The sequence below is a fragment of the Carassius gibelio genome, chromosome B9 (genome assembly GCF_023724105.1).
Source record: "Carassius gibelio isolate Cgi1373 ecotype wild population from Czech Republic chromosome B9, carGib1.2-hapl.c, whole genome shotgun sequence".
Classification (NCBI taxonomy): Eukaryota; Metazoa; Chordata; class Actinopteri; order Cypriniformes; family Cyprinidae; genus Carassius; species Carassius gibelio.
In genome coordinates, this window is record NC_068404.1 from 23,217,656 (window position 1) to 23,238,117 (window position 20,462).

The 20,462-nt window shown below is 35.2% G+C and overlaps 1 pseudogene; it reads right to left on the minus strand.

The window, feature by feature from the left end:
- Positions 1-970: 970 nt before the first annotated feature.
- Positions 971-19,594, minus strand: LOC127964501 (WD repeat-containing protein 75-like; annotated as a pseudogene).
- Between the last annotated feature and the right edge of the window lie 868 nt (positions 19,595-20,462).

Genomic DNA, 20,462 nt, shown 5'->3' on the forward strand with positions numbered 1-20,462 from the left:
TGCAATGTTTGAGTGATTGACCGTAAACGGACAGGAGCTGGGACACATCCCGTGGCAACAGTACAGGGTCACATTCTTCAGAAGTGTTTGATGGTCGCTTTCTCTAAAAGGCCCTTTCAGAGTTTTTTTTGTTAATGCACTGACTAAAAGCCAAGTTCAATTTGTCTTGCATGAGAAGGAAAGACAAAGAACGACCTGATTACATGGTAGTGATGAACACAACACAAGTGCCCTTCTGGAGAGGTGTGGTGGCAAATCAGGTCGATCTGCTGGGTCTAGGCCTGAAGTTTCTCTTTGTGTTTTTAGAACCAATACCTAGAAATATATATTTTTTGTAAATCTGCAGCAAAACGGGAGCAAAGCTCAACTGAAGTTCGACTTTGCTGTAATTTAGGAAGTCCAGACACTGGTAAGAGATAAGATATGCTTCTTGGTGTTTCAAAAAGAAATGCACACGTGAAGTAACTTGCATCCCAAGCAACTCATTTTGTACAATATCAGTCTTTAAAACCATGACCTTTGAAACATTTCCTGGAAAGCAGTTTATAACACATTATTGTTTACAATTAGTTTACATTAGTACACAGAGATTAACAGAATTAAAGTAAATTAGTTGTTTTACTATATATATATATATATATATATATATATATATATATATATTCCTAGGGTTAGGGAGTGTGCCCAAAGCGTGAATCCATATATTTTGCAGATCCTCAGTACCAATGACAAACATATAATCTTATAAATGTGTGGTAAGTACTGCTGCGCCATAGTATAAAAAAAAGGATATGTGCGAGTGCAAATTTTGAAAGTGACAATGAAACTAGAAAGCGGTGCATTCCAAGGGGGCGGGGGTCACAATGCTGTCACCTCCTGATGTCTATCAGCCATCGACGATGGAAGAAGTTCGTCATTAAAATGAACAAACATCAAATATACTTAAATAAATTCAATGTCACATTACATTGTTCAAAAACTTCTTTATAAAATTTCTTTATAAATTATTGTTGATGCAAATTGGATGAACATTATACTGAAATTCTTTGTTACAAAATAGCTTTGTTGTTTCAAAAAGAATCATCAAACCACTAATGGACTGCTGTAGTGCAAATAAACATTTGAGAACCAACCACTGGTTTAGATCTGAAGCAAGTTGGGAAGAATAATAACAAAACAAAAAAACACCACCACATTTACAGGATTGTGAAATTGCTTCTTCATGGTTTGGAGTCAATGAGACCAGCCATCCAGCTAAAGTCGGTCTTTCTGACCCTTTTCAGTTCCCTCTCTAGTGCTTTAGAAAGCTTCGGTGTCACCTCACCCACTGAACCCTGGGATCTGAGCTCCTGCTGACTATCACATGCCTGCATTTCCTCCTCAGAGTCCTCTTCCTCTTTCTCACTGTCCATATCCTCTCTGAAGGCATGCCAGAAGCAAAAACAAACAAAAAAGACTTATGTGGTTGCAATACAGAGCATCTCAGGAAAAAGAGAAGGGAAACTGAGAAGCAGGCATGTTAACTGTGGTGATCTTTCAAAAAAAATACATATTCATAAATATTTATTATTAGGGTTGGGAACCGAGAACTGGTTCGAATTGTCCATTTTGATGAGTATTCGCATAAACACAGTTGATGATGTCTTAAGTGAACGCAAACAGCAAGGGAACGTGCCTCAGTACATTGCATCCGTTTATACAGTTTTATAGGAATAGCAATTTAGTTGCTTTTGTCTGTGGCATTGATATTAATCCAGAAACAAAAGACAGACAGAAAATCACTCACTGCTCCTGACTGAACATTTTTAAAACCTAAAGATTAATCTAAATTTGTTTATAGAAATAAATATGTCTGCTTACATTAAGCCGAATATGGTAAACACGTTGCAATAAAGAATGCATAATTAGCCTGTATAACCCTTGGTATTTCATTAATAAGTCCATGTTCTTCTTCTTTATGAGAAGTGGTTTTATTTAATTTTATGAATTTATTTAATTTCCATCATGATGAAACCTTAATATCAAACCTATATAAATGAGTTCAGAAATTTTAGAGAAGTGTTTAATAAATGAACTAAACTCATTTGATTTTAGCAGACTAAATTTACTGTAGATTTAGTTGATTAAAATCTTAAGATATTTAATAGACTAAAACTAAAAACAAAGTCAAAAGACTTTGACTAAAAATAAATCAAAATTTGCTTTCAAAATTAACACTGCTGTGTTACAGCAGTACTGGCTAAATAACATTATATTTTTGTCCAATATTGTAATTAATTTACATACTGACTTCATCGTGGACCACTAAATAAACCGACTTCTTTTCTTATTTAAAGGGGGGGGTGAAATGCTCGTTTTCACTCAATATCCTGTTAATCTTGAGTACCTATAGAGTAGTATTGCATCCTTCATAACTCCAAAAAGTCTTTAGTTTTATTATATTTATAAGAGAAAGATAGTCTGTACCGATTTTTCCCGGAAAAACACGAGCGCCTAGAGGCGTGACGTGTGGGCGGAGCTAAAGAATCACGAGCGCCAGTAGGCTTTTAGATTGCTGTGACACAGATCCAGAGGCTGAAATTTAACAAGAGCAGCATCAGCAAAGGCGGTATGCTATGTGGTATGTACTGAAACTGTATATATTTGCTTAGCGGTTTTGGAAAATCACTAAGTTCCACTTTATGTCGTCTTTTTATTTATTTTTATTTTTTTTAAGCTGTACATGTGGAAAGTGCAGTTTGATGACAACATCGCATGTTGTTTACTTGATGTGCTTACGCTCTGATAGCTAAGTTAACAACACAGAGATATTTGAAGCAGTTTTACTCACCGCATGTGGTTCCAACACAAGATCGTGACCCTTTTTAGTTGGGACTGCATTATCCTTAAGAAATAAGCGATGTGCAATCTGAAATGCAGGGAACAAACACAAACACTTGCACAACTCCGTTGATGCTCTGTAAAAATAAACTCCATCCACTGGTCCCTTAATGCTGTTTCTCTTTTGGTAATCTGTGCAGGGTTGTCTTGCCCTGGCAACCAAAAACACACTTCTTTTGTGTCTTTTCGCGACGCTCTAGCTCTGATCAGTGAAGTCTGTTGTGCTCTCAGTGCTCTGCTATACGAGAGCGCGCTCTTCCGGCAGAAGTGCCTCAGGATCCATATAAGGAAATTCCGCTCCATCTAACGTCACACAGAGCCATACTCGAAAAAAACTTTCCGAAACTTGTGACAAACCGGACGAGGTTTTTTTGGAACAAAAATACTCCTTCAAACATACAACTTAATTTTTGAAACTTTGTCCATGTTTAGCATGGGAATCCAACTCTTTAGAGAAGGGTATTCCTGCACAACCGGAGGCTACAGTTACAGGACCGCAATTCTGTGACCGCAGCTTTAGGACCCTAGTATTTTTGTAACAGCGCCACCTACTGTACTGAATCAACACTAATTAAAGATGGACGACGTGGACAGCAAACAGACGGTGAGTATCGATATTTAATTAAGTTTTATTTTATAACGTTTAAACGGTGCAAAGTTTACATAGTGAGAACTGCTACCTATGAATTAATAATTAATTCCCACCAAATTAAGAATTTGTGAGCTAGTTTTATTAATTACTACGACGTTAATTCGTGGCTATGATTTCATAAATTATAATTGTGTTTTAATGACGAAGTATTATAAGTGAATCTAGCCTGCAAATTAATTAAACTTATCAGATGACAAGAGCATGGTTGATGTAAGGTTTGTTAGATTTACCTGCAGCTTAATGTATTAGAGTGAATACTGGCTTAATAGTCGTTGTTTTACCATATTTAGGTATAAAATATATTTAATAATTAAACTTCACTGACTGCCTAGTTGCAGTATGTGTTAGCCTGTTGTTTTGGCATTATTTTGCAATGATAAATTAGGCATTTGGCAATTTTAATAGTTTGTTACAATTTGGCCTAATCTGCAGGTCTATTCCACATACAGTTATACATTGCTATCATGTGTTAGTTTCTGTCATGTTCTGCATGGCCAATATGAAGTGATTTTATGGATTCGATTAGGCTCATTGTAGGACAGATGATTAAAAAAGGCACTAGGGATATTTTCATGATCTCAAAATATTCTAACAAGTACACTCTCACTTTTCCAAGATACATATAACAATCAAAAAGGGAAATCCCTGCCCGAATTGAAGAGATGCACCACATGCTGCAAGGACTTTCACTTTTCATATATATATATATATATATATATATATATATATATATATATATATATATATTCCAGTTGAATATGTTAAACAAATGTTTCTTATTTATCTCTCGCTCTCTCTTTCTCTAGAGTTGAAGCCTACAGCCATTCTATCCATGCAGCAACTGATGGAAAAGGGGTTCACTTTGGTGCTTTTGTGATGTTGTCACAAAAATGACATGTAAATTCTGTACAGACCAAGAGTTTGGACACACCTTCTCATTCAAAGAGTTTTCTTTATTTTCATGACTATGAAAATTGTAGATTCACACTGAAGGCATCAAAACTAAGAATGAACACATGTGGAATTATATATGGAATTATATACATAACAAAAAAGTGTGAAACAACTGAAAATATGTCATATTCTAGGTTTTTCAAAGTAGCCACCTTTTGCTTTGATTACTGCTTTGCACACTCTTGGCATTCTCTTGATGAGCTTCAAGAGGTAGTCACCTGAAATGGTCTTCCAACAGTCTGAAGGAGTTCCCCGAGAGATGCTTAGCACTTGTTGGCCCTTTTGCCTTCTGTCTGCGGTCCAGCTCACCCCTAAACCATCTCGATTGGGTTCAGGACCGGTGACTGTGGAGGCCAGGTCATCTGGCGCAGCACCCCATCACTCTCCTTCTTGATCAAATAGCCCTTGATGCCTTCAGTGTGACTCTATAATATGTATATAAATAAACATTCTTGAATCATTCTTGTGTCTTGTCTTGCTTCTCAACAACTTTTAAAATATTGGCAGTAATTTAGTGACTCCATATGCTGATTCCAACTTTAACTTACCTGATAATGAGCTAATTCACCTTAAGGAAGTGAATCAATATACTGTATAATTCAAGAGACATTTCAAGACTTTTAAGGTTCTTCATTTTTTAAAATTGTTTTAACATTGATATACATCAATTTTACAAAATTTATATTTATATTTTGTGTAAATTCATGTTTAAATTTAAAATTGTGACTCAAAGCACACTTAGTAATTTAACTCTGCTGCATTTTGAAGCTTACATTTAAAAACATGCTACTGAGATTAATATATTGATGCTATATACAAAGTAACGTGACTGCAAACGTGACTGCAGTTTCAGGAACGCAGTTTACAACAGGATACTAGAACTGCGTTCCTGAAACTGCAGCCATCGCTATATTGGCCAGTACGGTAGGTGGCGCTGTCAGGAAAAACTAGGGTCCTAGAACTGCGGCCCAGATCTGCGGTCCTGAATCTGCAGCCTCCGGTTGTGCAGGAACATACTATTGACTCTTTAACAGTGTAAAAAACTCAGTATGCATGAAATAGCATTTCACCCCCCCCCCCCCCTTTAAGTTTGAGGGTTAGATTATTTAGTGTACAGGTCATTTCAAGAGTGATAAACAAAATATTTGTTTGTATGTTTAAAAATGTGGAAACCACTAATTTCATCACACCATCTCTTGACTGCTTTATTATTTGTAAAATAGGGGCTTTATGGAGTGTGTGTATACATGGTTATAAAAGTTAATATTTCATTAATTTAGGGAAATGAACAAGTGTCTTAGCCCTCAACGGACTATTTGGACAACCAGCTTATTCCTGCTTGAAAAGCAAAATGTTACTTTGAAGCACATTTGACTGATGGACTAGCATTGTCAAGTTCTGATCTATTCCTTGTGCAATTGCCCACTTGAAAAGGACAATCCCTCCACATGAAGCTTTTAACTGGATTTCACTCAATAAACAGCCATGGGAACAGTTGTCTTTTATTTACCATTCCTTGATAGCAGTAAACAGGTGAAAAACCTCAAAAGAAATGACAAATACCAGTTATTATTTGAGTTGACAGTCAAACAAAACAATTCTTCACATTCACCTCAGATAAACACAGTACCATCATTACAAAATACAAGGTTTCCAATTTTAAGAAGTATTTTCATAGTCAAGAATTATTCTAAGGCATCATTGTAGCCACACAACTATATATCCTTTACAAAACAATCAATTGTTATTTTAATTTTTAGAACCTTCTTATCTTTTAACAAAGTATCTTTAGCCAAATAATTTTAGACTATACATTTTTAACTGAATTAAAAACTTTGTTTATTAAGATTTCTACAAAGTTGAAATTACTTTTAACAATTTCAAACACATTCTTTGTCAAACAATGAATTTGGAATTTGATTACCCCACAAACAACATTTGAAATTACAAATACCACTACAAAAGTCCTATCAAAGTCAACAAGAGTTCAAGAGTTTGTGTTTGACTGCTTAAGGCAGTCTAGCCAAACATGGCCAATATGGCGCTTACCGGCTGTCCTTCACAGTATTGTGGAAGGCTTGGTCTTGCTCAGCATTACTTACTACCTTACAGCAACACTACATTCAATAAAGGTAAAATAGAAAAAAGAAATAGTTCATTCAAATGGAACAGGAATCAGAACCGGAATCAGGAATTGTTAGGCAAAAATGGAGCCGGAATCGGAACTGAAAAATTTCTAACGATACCCAAGCCTATTTAATATGCATGTAAACAAAGTACCTGGGTGGGTCTTGCTGGACTCCAGTGTTGTGGAGATCAGGAGGGAATTGACAAACATTGAGCACAGGACTGATGCGGCACACAGAACACGAGCTGGTGTGTGTAACAACAATAAAGAGAGGCATTACAAGAAATAAATACCAAAAAAAAAAAAAAAAAAAACCTGTAGAAACTGTTACATTGCCTAATATTGTTTTACCCCCACCCACCCACCAAAAAAAGGGTCCAAGGGTGATCCCTCAGAGAACAGAAAATAATATAATCAGCATTTATACTGAAGAAAAAACAAATCACATCTCTGATTACTCCAGTCTTCAGTATCACATAATCCTCAGAAACATAATTAAACAGAAAGCCTACATAGGTGAAATGACTTACTTCTTTGATGTTAACAGAGCTCTGTGGCTGATGGGGTTTGTCAGCCGCTGGATGGGACTGTGTGTGGAGTTTCTGCTGCTGTTGTCTGTGTTTGCCCAACAGCAGGTAAAATGGTGTTACAGCAACACTGTCATCAATGACAAGCTGCACAAAAGTCACACGAGAGAGACCAGTTACTTTGGGGGTCTTCTAAATGTGTGAAAGTAAGGATGGTGTAAAAAAACAAAACAATACCCGTTTACTTGAAGACAACATTCTGTCCTCCTCTGTTGCTGTGCTGAAGGTCAATAAATCCTGATAACTGAATACACTCCATTTCAATGGAGAATTACTTAATTTATATATTTTAATATATTTTTTAATATTTAAATACTATATTTACATTTAATAAGTTGATATAATTAAAATAAATAAAAAAAAATGTAACTTTTATAATTAAAAATATTTTTCTAATAAACTTCGACCTTAATTTTTAATATCAAAATGATATTGCTTTTAACATACAAATAATATAAATGTTAATGTATTTTCCAAAAACACTATTTTAAAATTAATCTAGGTTTTCAATGCATGTGGGAACTAACAAACATAAAAAAAAAAATGAACCATCCTACTGTTGTGTACATGTGTGTAAAAGCTGTTGTGTGATGACAAATATCATTGAAATACCATGTCTTGGGTGAGGAAGTACAGCTGAGATCTGTTGAGCCACTGAGAATATTAGTCACAACTGTTCAATGGCTCTTCTCGAGGAACAAAAACGGCACGGTGAACCTTCTCTGAGCACACGTTCTTATTGGTGAACAGAGGCCGCGGCTCGCTGGGATTGAAAACAAACACTGTATACAGACTAGAAAATATTGTGCATAAGTCTGATGCATTAAAGAAACAAACTAAGATCCCCAATTATATACACTTTACTGCTAAATGTATTGCTAAACAAAGAAGATGACCTTTCAAACACTTACGGTCTCTATGTTCAGACTGGTATGAAAAGGCGGCCATATTTTCTGACAAGGGGTCTGGCTGCAGCTTGGAAACTTCCACAGATGTGCTCCACTCCACTGTTGAGTGAAGGAGATTAGACATTAAATAAAACTGACCTTGCAAAACCAAAACCTGACTGAGCAAACTTAGTTACCCACGAGAAGTTCACCACAAGATTAAACTCCTGGCATTAATTACTTTCAAGTCCTTTCAAACCAGTATACTGTTATTATTTTTCAAATCATGAGCTGTCAAGCCCATGAAAATACTATAAAATCAGTCCATGTCAGGGTTTTCATAAGTTTACTAAAACCATTCTTGGGGGAACTGCAAATATGAAATTTGAGCCAATATTAATGACTACTTACATGCACAAGTGAGGAGGTTCCAGCAGCAAAGAAGGTTTCCGGTGGTCGTGCCAAGCAAGTATTTGGAGCAGCTTAACCAGCCGAAACAAAGGTCTCTGATGGGATCAAAGTAGCTGCCTTTAGTCGGTTTTACCAATTCAAAGACCACCATGATCAGCAAAAACCCATGTCAGTTACATATTTCATCAGATTAGTCTCAGTGAGTGATGAGCCTTACTGTTAATCAGAAACTGATATAACGGCAACAAACGTTTTAAAACAACATTAACATTAAATATCCAGAGGTCTTATAGTTGTACCAAGTCTACAAAACGTGTGTGTGTGTGTGTGTGTGTGTGTGTGAGAGAGACTGAAATCAAACATGGTGCAAAGCTGGCCCACGAATTTATGGCTCAATTATTAAGTATGAGAGGATTGGAAATACTGTACAAAGCAGATTTAGCACTCGCAAGTTCCTGATTACTACAACTACATATCCACATTCCATGCTTCATGATACAGTAAAAAGCTAACTTAAAAATCTGTCATCATGTTATCTTCAAATCATATGACAAAAGATGTACTGGTTATGCTTTAACATACAATTACAAAAAAAAAACACAATAAACAGAGCTGAACTCAAGATCCAAATCAGTTTGATTTGTGAATCAGTCACTCTGATTCAGATCAAACAATTCACTGAAAAGATCTCGGCTCAAAAGAATAATTTGTTCACAAATTGGACATTGCTACTTTTTTAATCAATACTTCAAAGAGAGCTGGGGCAGATGTGAAGATTATAGTGAATAACTGCTAAATCTCAACCTGTTCTTCACACAAGTTATCAATTATCTCCAGAAGATTTTCTCTTTTGCTATCTCTTTTGTTTTGCTTTCACTGCAAGGAAAAGTCACTATTTCTTGAAACATTGTGACAGTTTTTTCAAACCCCTCCTTTAAGACCAATTTACTAGTGTTGTCACAACACTGGAGTTTTTAACAGAACATTTCTTAAGTAACTGACACATTGCATTCCCGAAAGCATGTTAAACAAGCCAACGCCAAGTATGGGAATCTCTGAAACAGTGACGTCATGTGCGTGCAAACTACATGTTAGGTATATCGACATCGTTGTGGTGATTTTACTGACAGAACTCCCGCCCACAAAGAGCTAATCGTCACTTCCCTACAGGTACTGTTTATTAACAAAGGTGACAGTGCTAACTACTGGGCTGGCATGCCTAAATACAGTGTTTATGCAGATAAAAAACATTTCCATTTTTGACTAAATTGTTGTGTAAATGTAGCCTCAGCCAATGAAAAACTGGATTATGCTTGCTTAGCTCTAAAACATGCAGCACAATATTAAAAATACACATTTACTATACAAAGCTCAGCTTGTATCAGTGTACTGACATTGCAGAAAACTAGAAATAAAACCATTTCAAATATTTCAGTCCTGATATCTATTTAAAAAAAAAATGTTTAAAAAAACCTATAATACACTGCTACTTTAATATAGGAAGGTAAGGAAGAAGCTTGTAATTCACTTTTCATCCGAGCTGCACCTAATGAACTTCCTTTTATTCAAAAACACAATGATGGAGCAAAACTGTGTCCCTGTTGACCCTGCAGGACTTGGCTTGTGCTCAACTGCTTTGCAGGACTGAATCCCCATTCTGTCTGGCCACCATCTAAATCTTAATTACTAAGTTACTACTATTCAGACTGTGTGGACAGTTTAGTGAATGCTGATTCACCACTATGAATGGGAAACACATCTAAAGACGTGAAAAGAAAAAACCTGTGAAACCCATTCCAAATGCATTAGAAAGAGTTTGGACTGGCAGTGGTAAAACAACATGTCGCACCTTATTACTCCAGGTGGTTGGCAGAGGGTGGTGAGCATCTCCCAGGTGTCTGGGCTCCATATGGTAATGACTTCTTGGAAGCTCACCGCCAGGAGAGAGCTATCGGCTGAAAAACTGCAGTTTGTGGGCTTCAGGTTATGGTAGCTGCCCACAAAATCACATGACCAGAAGTTCTGGTCCTCTAAAACACAAATGGAAATGTTGCAGTGAGACAGGTATGTCTGGATTCAGACTCGTGACCTTTGGTGTTTGGCTTCTCAGTCCAACACTAACACCTTTGCAAATGTCTGAGGGGTTTGACTCACGTTGTGTGTCTGTGTCGGCACCCTGACACCATGCTTTGAACTGGCCGTCTTCTGCTGTGGTCACCAGCATGGTGGTCTCCTCAGAAGAGCTGAAGCACATGGATATATAATCCGATATGTGAGGGCGGCAGTGATGGTAGTGTTCAGTAACAAACTAATGGGATGGAAAAATACATTAATTACATTCCAGAAATAAAGTCTGTTTAGATATATGAAAATTTGTATACTATCATTCAAAACCCCGCAGTCACATTTTAAATATAAATTAAAAGAAATATAGAAATTAAAGGCGTCCATGTAACAAAAGATCTCTATTTTAAACACACACTCTTCTTTTGAACTTTCTAATCATCAGAGAATCCTATCAGATAATTTTTTTCTTGACCAACATGTTTTTATTTGAAATATTCTAGTATTGTTTAGTATTGTCTAGTATAGTTTATGAGTTTTTTATATATATATATATATATATATATATAATTTTATATAAATATAATAACCACAAGCTTTAAGCGATAACGTTATGATTACGTTATCAAGACAAAATTGCACAAATACAATTACAAACCCGATTCCAAAAAAGTTGGGACACTGTACAAATTGTGAGTAAAAAAGGAATGGAATAATTTACAAATCTCATAAACTTATATTTTATTCACAATAGAACATAGATAAAATTTCAAATGTTGAAAGTGAGACATTTTGAAATGTCATGCCAAATATTGGCTCAATCTCAATATTGGATTTCATTAGAGCTACACATTCCCAAAAAATTTGGAAAGGTAGCAATAAGGAAAAGTTTAAATGTACATATAAGGAACAGCTGTAGGACCAATTTGCAACTTATTAGGTCAATTGGCAACATGATTGGGTATAAAAAGAGCCTCTCAGAGTGGCTGTGTCTCTCAGAAGATAAGATGGGCAGAGGATCACCAATTCCCCCAATGCTGTGGCGAAAAATAGTGGAGCAATATCAGAAAGGAGTTTCTCAGAGAAAAGTTTTTTGAAGTTATCATCATCTACAGTGCATAATATTATCCAAAGATTCAGAGAATCTGGAACAATCTCTGTGCGTAAGGGTCAAGGCCTGAAAACCATACTGGATGCCCGTGATCTTCAGGCCCTTAGACAGCACTGCATCACATACAGGAATGCTACTGTAATGGAAATCACAACATGGGCTCAGGAATACTTCCAGAAAACATTGTCGGTGAACACAATCCACCTTGCCTGGGCCAAGGCTCATTTAAAATGGACTGTGACAAAGTGTAAAACTGTTCTGTGGTCAGACGAATCAAAATTTGAAGTTCTTTTTGGAAAACTGGGACACCATGTCAAGGACAAGGACAACCCAAGTTGTTATCAGCGCTCAGTTCAGAAGCCTGCATCTCTGATGGTATGGGGTTGCATGAGTGCGTGTGGCATGGGCAGCTTACACATCTGGAAAGGCACCATCAATGCTGAAAAGTATATCCAAGTTCTAGAACAACACATGCTCCCATCCAGACGTCGTCTCTTTCAGGGAAGACCTTGTATTTTCCAACATGACAATGCCAGATCACATACTGCATCAATTACAACATCATGGCTGCGTAGAAGAAGGATCCGGGTATTGAAATGGCCAGCCTGCAGTCCAGATCTTTCACCCATAGAAAACATTTGGTACATCGTAGAGAGGAAGATGTGACAAAGAAGGCCTAAGACAGTTGAGCAGCTAGAAGCCTGTATTAGACAAGAATGGGTCAACATTCCTATTCCTAAACTTGAGCAACTTGTCTCCTCAGTACCCAGACGTTTGCAGACTGTTATAAAAAGAAGAGGGGATGCCACACAGTGGTAAACATGGCCTTGTCCCAACTTTTTTGAGATGTGTTGATGCCATGAAATTTAAAATCAACTTATTTATCTCTTAAAATGATACATTTATTCATATCTGAATAAAATATTGACATTTGAAACTTCCACATCATTGCTTTCTGTTTTTATTCACAATCTGTACAGTGTTACAACTTTTTTGGAAACGGGTTTGTATTTTATCACTAATGAAGGTAGGCACAGTGCCAATATATTTGATTGTTCATTTAAAGTAATATATTATTTGATTGTGGACCACGAGAAATGGCAAAAGCCATGCATTTCTTGCATGAATAACATGCTTTATATTATTCAAATCGGCAGTCTAGCATGAATAACTTTGCATTCTTTCATCGAAAGCCCACAGTTTGAGGAAAAACTCAAGATCAGAGGATTTGTGTCCCCTTTCCTCCACTGTAGCAAGCCAGGACCCTTTTATGTCAAAAGCAGCCTTCATTAATTCAAACTGATCCTGGCCCGCTTCATAAATATACTCCTGTTGCACTATGTCCAGCTGTGAATGCAATAGACAGACTGTTACACAAAAATCTATGTATATCATGATGAACAATGTTTGACATGAAGATCCCACAGATCATGTGATTTCATCTGACATATGTCGGGTGACAAGAGTATAGGACCCTTGTCAGCATAACACACAAGGGCAGAACTAATACATTAACATGTGATTCGATTTTTTTTCCCCAGTGCATACTTCCCCATGTAACTTTACTTTAGAGAAACGTTAAGCTTTATGAAAGTATTGACTGTGACAGACTCACATTGTAGAGATGCTTGTCACGCAGCAGAGAGTAAAACTGTAAATGACCCGGTTTCCCATTCAGCACTAAAGCTTTACTGCGCGGGTCAATCATTAGATCAGTCAAAATGGCATCTCCTGAAAGAATAAAAAGCATAGGAAGAAATAAACATTTACTGCAATAGTTAGGAAAATCTGAAAGGTTCGTGCAAATGAGATTTTACGCACCTTTGACTATACCCTGAATTACCCCACACACTTTGAAGCTGCTCTCGATAATTGTGATCTCTGAGGAGGAAGAGAAGGCAATGACAAACCAGAAAGCAGTCACAAATTATAGCATACTGAAATATGTGGGTAAAGACTAACTAAATTTCAAATGTACATGTCATAGGTATGACATATAAAATTACAATCTGCATGAAGTGAAGGCATTTAGGTTTTTTGCAATTCAAAATTATCTTTTTCTGCCCATAATATTCTCATGAACTTAATGATTGCCTTAATCCAGAGTGATTTTAGAAACAGTTTGCAACCCAATAACAACAAATCAAAGTTTGATATTACGGTAACACTTCCAACTCCTCCAAGAAGTTTCCCAGTTGACCTGGGGGATGATAGATGACTACAAACTGGATTTTAAAAGGGTGGGTTATAGTAATTGCATGTGATTCAAATGAACTGTTACCTGTAAGAGATGGTTGAAGATCAAATTTCCATTCTTTTGAAATAAGGAGACCAGTATGTAATTTATAAAAAGTACAATAAATACCATAATGTATAATTACTTGAAAAATTCAATAATATAGCACTGTATATCATTATAATATGAGTGAGGAATTATATTTTTACATGTTCGCATTAAGATAAGATATGGGGTGCATGAAAATGATTTGTGTATAAAAAATCTTAATTAAGTCTTTTTTTAGACAAAATACAATTTCTTTCAAATACATTTTCGAGTGAAATCCCAGGTCCACGACAAAGATAAAGACTTACTGTTGTCTGAATGAGAGGTGCAAAACAACTGCCCATCAGATACTGCTGATATATGTAATATGGACCCTCCGATACGGGGCAGGATCTATTTCTGTTCCCTGCCCCATACTGCCACTGGACAAGCACAGACTTAATGCCTCCACTCAGCAGATGAGTGCCTGTAGAGACATTAACAGTCGTGTTTTCTCAGATGGGGACTGTAACACACGTTTATTTAACACAGAGGAAGAAGTGAAAAGAGTGTGAAAAACACCAAAGCCACAGTACTACCCACCTTCTGGAGTAAAACACAAAGTGTTCACAGCATTGTGATGCCAGTGCTGGGTGGAATATGTGTACTCTTTTTTTTGTGAATGAAGTTTCTCCTTTAGCAAAAACCAAATTAATTTAAAACCTCCAATTCTGATCACGTGACCTGCACATGAACTTTAAGAACTGTATAGAGAGCTGTGGCCTTACCAGAGGCGGATCTTTCCATCTTCATGACCGGTAGCGATGCAGACGTCTGTTGGGTGACAGGCTATGCATGTGAATGCATTTTTGGCTTCTTTCCTATCTGTGACTTTTAAAGAAAAACTACAAAGAGAGAGAGAATATTTAAAGAAATACTTCACACAGAAATATAATTTCCATTTACATGCTTGTTTCACTGACTGACTTCCATTTAGCACAAAATAAATATTTTTTTATAATTTACTGTTCATTTAAATACAGTATTTTATTGTATAAAAAAATACTTTTTAACAGATATTACAACAGGTTTTATTTTATGTCCAATCACTAACCACTACACTTTACCAAATCGATTTTTAATTGTTCCATTTTTGCTTTTTGACAATTCAACTACAACAGCAACACAGCAGGAATTATATTTCATTAATAATAATCTTTAACCACATTTCTCACTTAATTATCGATGGTTGATTCACAATCAAAATTACACATTATCACAAAAATCCATTGTATACCTAGTAAAACGATACAAAAACGTAAACCAAGTGATAAAACAAATACCAAAACATTGTTTCTCTTGTGACCGTTAGTTAGCTTTATGATAATGAAAATGTGATTTCAGTGTTTGTTTGTTTTTCACATTACAGTAATGACATGTGGGGAATGTATGAAAATATCACACACACACACACACACACACACACACACACACACACACACACACACACACACACACAAAATCTATAAAAAAAGAGTTTATTTTTACAGGACATTTCACAATACTTCCAAACTTCATAATCAATAGTCAAGCTGTCTTAGGGAGATAATAGTTCATAGAAACCTCTTGCTAGCTACTATTCTAAAAAGCACCTGAATTATGCTATTCATTAGTAGGTTAATAACCAAAACACTTGAAAAATGTTAATATTGGTCCTACCTTTTGAGTCATATAATTTTTAAATGACTAAGTAGCCTAAATGACAATTTTGAGGTGAACTATAAGGTGGTGTTGTGTTTCCTGAGGCCAGTAAATAAGCAGTGCGGTTGAACACGTTCCTACATGTTCTGACCTTAAAAAGGCTATTCAGGATCCAGCGGTTATGACCTGTATGTCTTCTGCTTCCTGAAGAAATAAACATTAAGTTGGAGATGCCTAGCAAATGCTATGTATTCCCCCTGAAAACAATACCAAAAAAAGCACAACGTTAAGAAATGACTTTTTCTCTTGAGTTAATTGCAAGGTTGCTGCTTCAATGTCTTGAGCTTGAAGAAACACAGGTCCACAACAACAAACGATATTTAAAAGTCATGATGTGTAATGGCTTTACCAAAACAACTAGTAAAGGTTCAACTGCACACGGCACTCAGTCTACAAAAATAACACCAGCATGTGCCACACTAATTAACCTACAGGGGTTTGAACCTTGTTTACTGCACCACATCAACACTTACATGGACAATGACTGTGCAGGAAGGCGGCAGATTTACCCATAACAACCTGAGCAGGTAGAAACAGTGTTCACCCAGAACAACCTTCCACAGCCAGACATGAACTAACATTTAGTATTACATCATCAATAAAAACAGGCATACGAGTTCGGTGGGGAGATTTTTCCAAGCAGTCTTGTTGGTAACTGTAAATTTTATTTAAAAGATCTGGCCTCAATATAATTTCTGACTGAGTCTTCACAGAAATATCCAATATGGAGAGATAATGATTTTTTTGTTTTACAATCAGAATAACTTTGAAGTCATTTAATAAAACACTAATTATTTAATATTGTTAAATGTAATCTTTAAAAGATCTAAAAGTGAACATCCATAAACATTCAGTCAGACCAAAAAATACAATGTTGTGATTTCTACATTTGCTTATAGCACTTACAATGATGACGTTTTAGTGTTATCTTTTTAATTTAAACAAAATAGTATAAAATTTTAATATTGCCCATGACATGAAAATAATTAATCACCTTCTCTGTATCAGACAGAAACCTAATTTATTATATAGATAGTGTTGAACATGAGTGTTATTTTATGTATTGTTGCTCAAGATTAATATAAGGGGAGATCTATTAGGGTTTAGTCTTCTCTTATTCTGGGATTTACATGTAAAGTGAAGTTTCAGCTACATAAAGTATTTCAATGGAGTGTATAGTTTATTTGTACATTAAATAAATATTATTTTTCTGAGGGTCCAAATGAAATAGATTCACAGTACTCATGCCTATTGGTATCTAAATATTTTAACACTAACTTGTTTGGTTTTAGAGTATTATACATTTGTATTATAACATGATCTGTTCCTGTTCAAAGCTGTCAAGATATCTTTGTAATAATGCAAGTACGATTTTATTATCAGATTTTTAACATTAAAGGATTTGCTTACACTTTATTTTAAGTTTTCACTGTTACAGTGCAATTATCTATTTAAGTACTGTGTAACATTAATTAACTACATGCACTGACCATATGGTAAGGGCTAAGATTAATGTTTGCATGTAATTAGGGTTACTTGCATGTAATTATGCATAATTTGTTGTTATTATAATATTAAGTCCATGTAACGTGTAACAAAGACACCTTAAAATAAATAGTGTTATCAAGGATTTTTTTTATTTATAAAAATTGCATCAAAAAGGATCTACACTTTGTTAAAAAGCCACATGTTTATAAATGCCAGATTTGTTCAGTTTGGCTTGTTTTTCTGAATCCAAGGCAAAGGGGCATGGCCTGTGCTTTAACATTCTGTGCCTATGAGGGCTATCGATGTACAGTAGATATTAAAAACTGTAAAAAAGTTTTGTAGACACTTCAATATTTTCAAGACATCCATCAACAGTCAGATGCTTAAAAAAAGGATGTTATACCCACACTAAAAAAAAAAAACTGAGCTGAGTTAGCTCTTACCGAAGGCCGTGCAGCTGGGGTTTGAGCTGATACGACTGGAAACAGCAAACACCTCCTGCTCTGCTGACTTGGGCAGATGTATGGAAACCAACTGAAAACACCCTGGACATGCAGACACACAAAGAGGCTCTGGAAAGTTTCCCTTACTTCTACCTCGTTAAACAATCTGATGAGATCCTGAATGTTACAGCTGAGGTTCAGAGATGTGAATGGCTCCTAATCACTGCATCACAATGATGTGGCAGGAATCTACTCCACCTGGCTCTGAGAAATACATACCATTTTTGGAATCTGCAGCCACTGAAAGATTAAGACAACGGACTCCCTCATGTTTCTCGGACACATATATTGCAAACAAAGGGGATCCAATAATAAATGTCTGAAAAAATAAAACAAGAAAGGAATGAAAATATTTATTGCAACAGTGGCCTTGTATTTCCTCACAACAACTACTGTCCCTTGATAAGGATGCCGTCGATGAAGTCCCGTAATTTAACAGTGCCATCTACTGAGCAAGAGTAAACCTGCATGCAGAATGAACAAATAAATCAGATGTTTAAGTAACAGTAAACCAGTAGCAAACAAGCTGGTTAAGAATTCATTTGAATGCTGACTGACAAAAGCAACTCAATCAAACCTTATCAACTATCTGACACTTTCTATACAGTTGAACTGAAGTGTGGCACAGACCTGCAGGTGATTGGCAGGATTCAAAGTGATTTCTTTCACTATGTTGTTATGGCCCTGCAGACTATGGAGCCACTCTTCTGTGCGTGTGCTATAGACGTTCACTAAATCGCCAGAGGTGCACAACACAAACCTGCAACCATGAGACAACTTTACATTGATATGATACAGACCATCTTTATTCCTTCAAATACACTGCATGCAAATGATCAAAAACTCACAGAAGTTAGTTTTTTTTTTAGCTTAACATAAAACAGAATTGTATTTCTTAATTAGTAAAACCACAAGTTTAATTGTGATCATTTTAAACCATTGGCAGCCCCAACATAGAAAATAAATAAACAAAATAGACAGATAAATAGAAAATACAATAATACAAATCTACTTTGGCATAAAATACAAATATTTGTCAATTAAATGTATATTGTCATAAAAACACTCATGATTTCTGCAATTTGTTGAGACAACATTTGTCATTTACATTTAGTTTAACTTGATGCTCTAAAACAACTTAAACTGGAACTAAAAAAAAGGATTAAATTACAGATTTACAAAAAACAAAAAAAAAACATGCATCTAGTTTACTATTGACTAGAACACTAGGCCAATGACTAACAACCCAAATTAATAATGGAGACACTGATTTTATATCATGATGCTGACTATTTTTTCCTACACAATTGTGCGCGTGTGTGTGTCTGTGTGCATTAAAAAAATGACAACAGCTTTCTTTTAATTTAGGAAAAATTCCTTACAATGGGATAGTCATATTGAGGGGTCATTGGAATTGTAAATCTTGAAAGAACTGTAATACCTTTACACAACAGATTACTTTGGTAAAGCAATATCTTTATCTTTGAAAACAAACAGAGTAAACAATCACTAAAGTTAATCACACTTTAAATATGCAGTTTTGACCTGTCATTCAGGTGTTCAGACACACATAAAGTTTAATTTGCTCCCAGACTGATCGTGCATCACTTTGAGAACTTAATTCCCTCCAACAACCGGCTCAGTGTTTAAGATGCTAGATTCAGACAGAAGTCCGCTTGATTTGGCGGATACCTGGAGTCATTGGAGATGATCGAGGGTCTAAGGTTTACTTTGCTGCCGCCGCATCGAACCAGGCGTACAACCCTCTTCATCACCATGTTTTTTTCATAGACAGTAAAAGAAAGGTTTTTCTGCCTGTGAACATCCATAGACAGTAAAAGAAACATCACATGTGGCCGCTGTGCGTTTCTTCTTCGCGTGTAGTGAGACGAATCTCCCGGATCACAGCGCCGCTATGCGGCCGTATGCGAGAACTCGGTTCAGTCATTATTATTACTATAGAAAAAGAATATGAAATAAAGCATATAGAAATGTTAGAGTAAAAACATTCAAAAAGATAACTTGCAATTTTACAGTGGTAAGGAAACAAATAAAAAGTTTTTTATTAATGAACTATTTATCAGGACAATGTACATACTTAAAATGACAATATTTTCAGTGTCAAATTTAGTTACAGTTGTGCTTGAACTGTAAATACAGTAAAAACTATTATTGTTTTTAAAATCAAACATGTTTATTCTAAAATATGGGAAAGGAATAGAAGTAAAATTAATAACTGTTTAAAGAAAATGTATATTATATTTAACATGGTAACAAGTATCACTGTAAAATGTTTTTAAATCCTGTAAACGAAATATAATAAAATGAATTGTATTATTGTTTTAAAAAAAGAATACATGCAATTATACTGAATGTATGAATTAAAGTATTATTTTTTAAGAACATGTCTACTGTATATATAAGAATAAGTCTACTGTAAAATATTATTAGTATTATAAATATAAATCTAGTAGATATGTATAACTGTTATCCAAAAGAGTACAATTATACTATAATATGATAAACAAACAGAAATGTATGAAGAAAATGCATCATAATTAACATTGTAATAACTTCACTTTAAAACACTGTAAAAAATTCTAATAAACACAAGGTTTAAGTGATAATGTTATGGTTATTTTATCAATATGAAATGGCACAAATACAATTAATTTTAAACAATAATATATATATATATATATATATATATATATATATATATATATATATATATATATATATATATATATATACTACATTTATTAAAAATTTT